This window comes from Colobus angolensis, unplaced genomic scaffold, assembly GCF_000951035.1.
Source record: "Colobus angolensis palliatus isolate OR3802 unplaced genomic scaffold, Cang.pa_1.0 Scaffold5, whole genome shotgun sequence".
Lineage (NCBI taxonomy): Eukaryota > Metazoa > Chordata > Mammalia > Primates > Cercopithecidae > Colobus > Colobus angolensis.
The window spans coordinates 34,070,254-34,078,164 of NW_012118487.1; positions in this window are offsets into that span (position 1 = coordinate 34,070,254).

A 7,911-nucleotide genomic window follows, 5' to 3' on the forward strand; every position below is an offset into this window, starting at 1 on the left:
TTATATATGGTGCTTAAAAGTTATCCTAAATGTATAAAAGAAAGAGGCAAAAGGAAACCAAGAGGATAATGGATAACCAGAAAACATGGGATCAAGACTCAATGTTATTGTTCTCGAACAACTTCATTTTCAATACTTCCCTCTTCCCCTCCTCACCACTCCCCTCTCAGCAACGAGTCTAACACCATATAAAGCAAGAACAACAGAAATCAAATTTAGAAGCTGTCTTGCAGGGTGAAATAAGAGGGTACCTTGTGGCTCAATTCTGCAGTTCTTTTTTTTTTTTTTTTTTTTGAGGCAGAGTCTCACTCTGTTGCCCAGGCTGGAGTGCAGTGACGCGATCTTGGCTCACTGCAAGCTCCGCCTCCCGGGTTCACACCATTCTCCTGCCTCAGCCTCCCCAGTAGCTGGGACTACAGGCGCCCGCCACCGCGCCCGGCTAATTTTTTGTATTTTTAGTATAGACAGGGTTTCACTGTGGTCTCGATCTCCTGACCTTGTGATCCGCCCGCCTCGGCCTCCCAAAGTGCTGGGATTACAGGCGTGAGCCACTGCGCCCGGCCAATTCTGCAGTTCTTATACAAAGCAATATAACTCATCATTCAAGAGAAGTCTTATTTCAAATCATGTTCATTTGATAGAGAAGTTGCCTTCTGCTACCGACTTCAGGATGGAGTTCTCCTCATCCTCTCAGGATACCACATATATGCCTCTAGATCACCTCTGCTGTGTTTTAATAGTTAGTTTATTGTCAATCTTTTCCTACATAAACTATGAACTCTTGGAGAGAAAGGTATTTAACATAACACCTGGCACATAGTAAGTACTTCTTAATTTTAATTTAAAGTAAATTTACTAAAATGAGAGAAAACCTCTACTCTAAGAAATAAACGCCAAGAGACCTAACTCTAAGGCCTAACTCCATAAAGTATGGAGTCACCAGGAAGGTATATTTATAATGGCTAGAGTCAAAACTTTGGCATAAAAGAGTGGGAAGAGGGTAGTCATGGACCTTTAAAATGAATACACAGCTGTACTTTTTCAATTGCTCAAGAAGATGCATCTGGAGAGTCCTGTGGAGTGAGACAATCACACTCTGGGGAGTGTTGTTTAGACTTAACCTGTATATTACAATATGCCCAGTGCTTGGAATGGTTCTAGGCCCATGGTAGGCACATGAGAAATAGTTTTTTAAATGAATGCACAAACGAATGAATTGTTTCAAAGCACTTCTACAGTCTTCTCTGCTCTAAAACTGTCACCAGAAGGCTTCATGTTCCAGCCTATCATAATCACCTGAGGTGCCCATGAAACTTGCTAACACGGTGAAACCCCGCTTCTATTAAAAAAATACAAAAAATTAGCTGGGCATGGAGGTGGGCACCTGTACTCCCAGCTAATCGGGAGGTTGAGGCAGAAGAATGGCGTGAACCCGGGAGGCAGAGGTTGCAGTGAGCCGAGATCGCGCCACTGCACTCCAGCCAGGGCGACAGAGCAAGACTCTGTCTCAAGAACAACAACAACAACAACAAAAAATTAGGAATCACCTATCATGGAAACTCACCTAGAAAGTTATTTAAAACGCTTAAGGTCTGGGGTTGGGGCCCAGGGATCTGCATTTTTAACTAGCAACCCAGATGATTATATTTCTGCTTCAAGCAGTCCATGAAACTATAGCCAGAAAAAGAGCAGTTTATACGCTTCCTGGGTCCCATTCTGGAATTTATCCATTCCAGAATTTGCCTTTAAATTCCAGAATGGAGGTCAGTCGAATGTCACATAAGATGGACATCACTGTTCCTTAGGGTGCAGTCAAAAAGTAGAAACAACATTAGTTGCTGTTTTAACAGAGATACTTTAATACAGGAAATGGTTTAAACAAATATTAGAGGACTGAAAAGCAAAAGGGAACTTTGTGATAGCATGCAAATAGTTACTATAGGTGGCAGCAACCACCCTTGAGCAGGGACAGCAAAGAGAAGCAACAGGAATTATTAGAACCTAGAGACCTGGAATAGTGATCCTGCAGAGGGAGGACCCAGACCTCCAAGGAAATGTGCTGCCCAGCAGGCTACTTCCTCCAATGCGCAGCACATTTCCTTGGAGATCTGGGTCCTCCCTCTGCAAGGTCACTATGCCAGAACCTAGAGAACACATCACCAGACCATCCCAGATGAAACAGCAGCACCCAAGAGAACAGACAACCTGGGCCATGTGTAACACAGAACCTCTTCTGCTTGAATCAGCAGATCTGTTCACATAACTGTGGTCCAAAGACATATATCAACTTTAGCATTTATCAGCAAAAAGACTGGATGAATTTCAGTAAATGTAAACATAATATGGTTCAGATGTGTTATCTGTAAATAGTAAAGCCTGCAGATTTTCTAGAACAGTGGTTTTCAAAGGGTGGTCCCTGAATCAGTAGCATCAGAATAACTGGGAACTTATTAGAAATTTAAAGTCTTGGGCTCACTCCAAACCTACTAAATCAGAAACTCCAGGGACAAGGCCAAGCAACCTGTGTTTTAACAAGCCAAGCCCGCCAGGTGATTCTCATGCACAGTAAACTTTGAGATCCACTGTCATGATACATATCAAATTTTGGAATTGCAGCATCTTTACTTGATTCTTGCTGCAACGTTTATCAGGTTTTATGTATCAACAATCATTATCCCACCACAAACAAATGATTAATAATCAAAGCTAAGCAGAGCATAAATTATAAAAGTTCTCTGCTTCCTTTGGAACACGCAGATGTCTTCTCCCTTAGTATTTGTAATCCTTTTCAGACTTGCCCTGTAGTATAAGGGACCCAATTTTTAAAAAATGCACTATTTTTCCATTTTATTTTTAGAAACAAGCTAAGTAATTATGTCCTTTCTGGTTCCTGGAGCAATGCAACTTTTCATAGAACTTTAAGATGAACCAAGAAAATTCAGTTAAAAGGCATGGACGTAAGGGAATCAACTTAGTAAAATTAATGTTCTGGGGAAGTTATAGCAAATAACTACATTTAGGAGGATTAAACACATCACTGTGTTGCTTTTCTCCAACTACCCATGTTATTTTCCATATTAACATTTTCCTCCATAGTTGTATAGAGAAGATAGAGTTGATACCTGAAAATGCCAGGATAAACCTAATCCCTAAAAGAGGCTTTCTAAATCAGAGGTAGAAACTCACTGGTGCCCAGGGGCCAAATTAGGCCAGCAGATATATTTTATTTGACACATATGCTGTTTCGTTTAATTCTCTGTTTGTTTTTAATATTTGCCAAAATTTCAAAACTAGGAGATTTCACATAGAAATCCAGAATTCTGGCTTTTCTTGATTCAACAATTGGGCCCTGGCAAATATGACTAGAGTAAAACAGCAGCCACCCAGCAGAAGGGTATAGGCCTCCCCACCTGCCTCACTTCATGAATACTAGAGCTTGTAATTTCTGCCTTATATTCTATCCAAAGGGCTTCCAGACTGGGAAGAGAGTGTCTGTACTAGTCTGTTCTCATGCTGCTAATAAAGACATACCCAAGACTGGGTAATTTATAAAGAAAAACAGTTTTGATGGACTTACAGTTCCACATGACTGGGGAGGTCTCATAATCATGGCAGAAGGCAAAAGGCATGTCTTACATGGCAGCAGGCAAGAGACATCACATGTGGGGGAACTCCCCTTTATAAAGCCATCAGATTTCATGAAACTTATTCACTATCACAAAAACATCATGGGAAAAACTCAACCCTATGATTCAATTACCTCCCACAAGGTCCCTCCCATGACATGTGGGGATTATTACAATTCAAGGTGATATTTGGGTGGGGACAAAGAGACGAATCATCATTCCACCCAGCCCCTCCTAAATCTCATGTCCTCATATTTCAAAACCAATCAAGCATGATCATGATTTTATTTGAGTTTATTTGACACAAAACAGCATATGTGCCAAATAAAATATATCTGTGGGCCTAATTTGGCTCCCGAGCAACCATTTGTAACCTCTGATCTAGAAAGCGTTTTTTAGGGATTAGCTTTATCCTGGCATTTTCATGTATCAAACCCCCAGAGCCTTAACTCATTTCAGCAAGAACCCAAAAGTCCACAGTCCAAAGTCTCATCTGAAACAAGGCAAGTCTCTTCCAACTATGAGCCTGTAAAATCAAAAGCAAGTTAGTTGCTTCCTAGATACAATGGAGGTACAGGCATTGGGTAAATACATCCATTCCAAATGGGAGAAATTGGCCAAAACGAAGGGGCTACAGTCCCCATGCAAGTCTGAAATCCAGCAGGGCAGTCAAAGCTTAAAGCTCCAAAATGATCTCCTTTGACTCCATGTCTCACATCCAGGTCACACCAATGCAAGCGGTGGGTTCCCACGGTCTTGGGCAGCTCCTTCCCTATGGCTTTGCAGAGTACAACCCCCTACTGGCTCCTTTCACAGGTTGGCATTGAGCATCTGTGGCTTTTACAAGGATCATGGTGCAAGCTGTCGATGCATCTACCGTTCTGGGGTCTGGACGATAGTGGCTCCCTTCTCACAGTTCCACTAGGCAGTGCCCCAGTGGGGACTCTGTGTAGGGGATTCAACCTCACATTTCCCTTACACACTGCCCTAGCAGAGGCTCTCCATGAGGGCCCTTTCCCGTGGCAAGTCTCTTCCTGAATATCCAGGCATTTCCATACATCCTCTGAAAACTAGGCGGAGGTTCCCAAATCTCAATTCTTGACTTCTGTGCACTTGAAGACTCAACATCACATAAAAGCTGCCAAGGCTTGGGGCTTGCACCCTCTGGAGCCACAGCCCAAGCTGCACCTTGGCCCCTTTTTGCCACAGCAGGAGTGGCTGGGATTCAGGGCACCAAGTCCCTAGGCTGCAAACAACATGGTGTCCCTGGGCCTGGCCCATGAAACCATTTTTTCCTCCTAGGTCTCCAGGCCTGTGATGGGAGGGGCTGCCATGAAGACATACCCTGAAGACATTTTCCTCATTGTCTTGGCAATTAACATTTGGCTCCTCATTGCTTATGCAAATTTCTGCAGCCTGCTTGGATTTCTCCTCAGAAAATGGGTTTTTCTTTTCTTTCACATCATCAGGCTGCACATTTTCTGAACTTTTATGCTTTGTTTGCTTTATAAAACTGATTTCTTTTAAGGACACCCAAGTCACTTCTTAAACACTTTGCTGTTAAGACATTTCTTCTACCAGATACCCTAAATCATCTCTCTCAAGTTTAAAGTTCCACAAATCTCTAGGGCAAGGGAAAATGCTGCCAGTTTCTTTGCTAAAGCATAACAAGAGTCACCTTTACTCCAGTTACCAAGTTCCTTATCTCCATCTGAGATCACCTCAGCCTGAATATCATTGTCAGCATCTTGGTCAAAGCCATTCAACAAATCTCTAGGAAGTTCCAAACTTTCCCACATCTTCCTGTCTTCTTCTGAGCACTCTAAACTGTTTCAACCTCTCCCTGATACCCAGTTCCAAAGTCACTTCCACATTTTCAGGTATCTTTACAGCATCACCCCACTCCTGGTACCAATTTACTGTATTAGTCTGTTCTCACACTGCTAATAAAGACATACCCGAGACTGGGTAATTTATAAAGAAAAAGAGATTTAATGGACTCACAGTTCTACATGGCTGGGGAGGCTTCACAATCATGGTGGAAGGCAAAAGGCACATCTTACATGGCAGCAGGCAAGAGATAGTGTGTGCCAGGGAACTCCCCTTTATAAAACCATCAGAGCTCATGAGACTTGTTCACTATCACAAGAACAGCATGGGAAAAGCACGCCTCCATGATTCAATTACCTCCCACAAGGTCCCTCCCATGACACAGGGGGATTATTACACTTCAAGGTGAGATTTTGGTGGGGACACAGAGCCAACACATATCAGTGCCTCCTGTCCCATTATACCAAACAGGCACCAAAAAGAAAATCTTATTGTACAGACCAAGCAGATCCAAACTTTCTCTGTCAGGGCAACTCCCATTATGTAAAGCCTTCTCATTTACCTGAACCTTTGGCTCTTACCACTTGCCTGGCTCTCTCCCACACTTCCTGGCCTTTCCTCCTTTACTCTGCTTTTGGAACACTGCACAAATTTTTCAAGCCCTAAAAAATAAAAAATAAAAATAAATACGTCTTTGATGCCAAGACTCTCTGGAGGCCACCATCCTTCTTGCCCTCACCCTTTCCCTTTCATCTCCACTTTCTCAGTCCCTGGCCTCTCTCCAGTCTGCTACAATCCAGCTTTCTATTGAAAAACCCCCACCATTCCATTGAAACTGCTCTGGCTGATGTTACTAATGGTTTCCTAGCTCCCAAACCTAATGGACTTGTTTGAGTCCCTCTCCCCCTATAACTTATTGTCCTTTCTTCAGCCTCCTCAACCTTCATGTGTCAGTTCAGGCCTCACTCTCTCCACTGAGCCTGCCCAGGGCCCTCAGCTGGGTTGAGTGGCCCCCAGGTCTCCCATGACATCCTGTTCTTGTCTCTACCATCTTCTCCACACACGGTATCACAACTATTGCTTATGACTCTGTCTTCCCCGTTGAAAGTTAAAGACTGTGCCTCATTCACCTTTGTATTACAGTGCCCACTACAGCAACTGGCACACAATCAGTATGTGATGAATACTGATTAATAAATGAATGAATGAACCAACAATTAAGCCACCTTCTAAGTTTGTTAAGAGTGAGAAGGTCCAAAATTCTTCCAAAAGTCTTTTGTCCCAGAGAAGTAGCTTTATCCAGGAGGCTACCTTACATAATGCAAATTAAATCAGATTGGAGAGAAATGTATGCACTTTTCTCCTTTTCTTGCTGGATATTTAAAATGGGTTGGATTAATAATGTTCTTCAGTATTCACTGGGATATTTAAAAGATGCCGTCCCAAAATATTGTAAAGCTCCAATTATACAATAATGAAAGTACTCAGAAAGACTTTGCACTTGAAAGGGAAAGGAAAACCACACTAACAATGTAGTCCAGAGACTTGGAGCAATAGAAAAAAACCCAAAAAATAATTAGGGGAGATAGGAAAAAATGGCAGGTAGGAGGCAGGACTAACTTGTAGCTCCCACTCAGACAGACAGAGCAGCATGTGGAGACCCACGTCATGAACTTTTGCTCCAAGAACCACCAGAGGAACATATCAGGAAACACAAGAGAATCCACAGATCATTTGAAGGAAGTGGACTGTTGCTGCAGGCTCCATGGGACAGCCAAGAAAATGTAAGCCTGCTTGCTTTCTCAGCTGGAAAGCTTGTAGCCTGGGGCAAGTTCTCAGCTATGATCACTGGCTGCCTGGAAATAAACTTGGTGCTGTTGGTGGGGCATGGTGGGAGTGAGACTGGCCTTCTGGGCTGTGGGCTATGGATTTCTCCCACTTTCATAGTGACCTGTGTGACACAGCAGACACAGTCATGATCCCCCTGAGAACATAACTCCATTGGTCTGTGAACCAAACCTTATCACCCACAGCAGCCACAGCAAGCCCTGCCCAAGGAGAATCTGAGCTCAGACATATCTAACCCTACCCCTACCTGATGGGCTTTCTCTACTCGCCCTCGAAGCCCAAGACAAAGGACATAATCTCTTGGGAATGCTATGGCCCCACCTACTGTGTGATCCTCCCTATATAACCAGAGCTGCTGCATTCTTGAAAGTACCACCTCCTGGCTGGAGGCCAACCAACATAAAACCAGCACATTTAACAAAAATACAATCAAGTACCCTCACAAAGTCCACTTCACTTTCCTGCTACCTCCAGCAGAGTAAGTGCTGGTATCTACAGCTGAGAGACCTGAAGACGGATCACATCACAGGAATCTTTATAGATGGAGCCAGTACTAGCCCAGAGTCTGGTAGCTCTGCTGGGTGGCTAGATCCAGAAGAGAAATAAA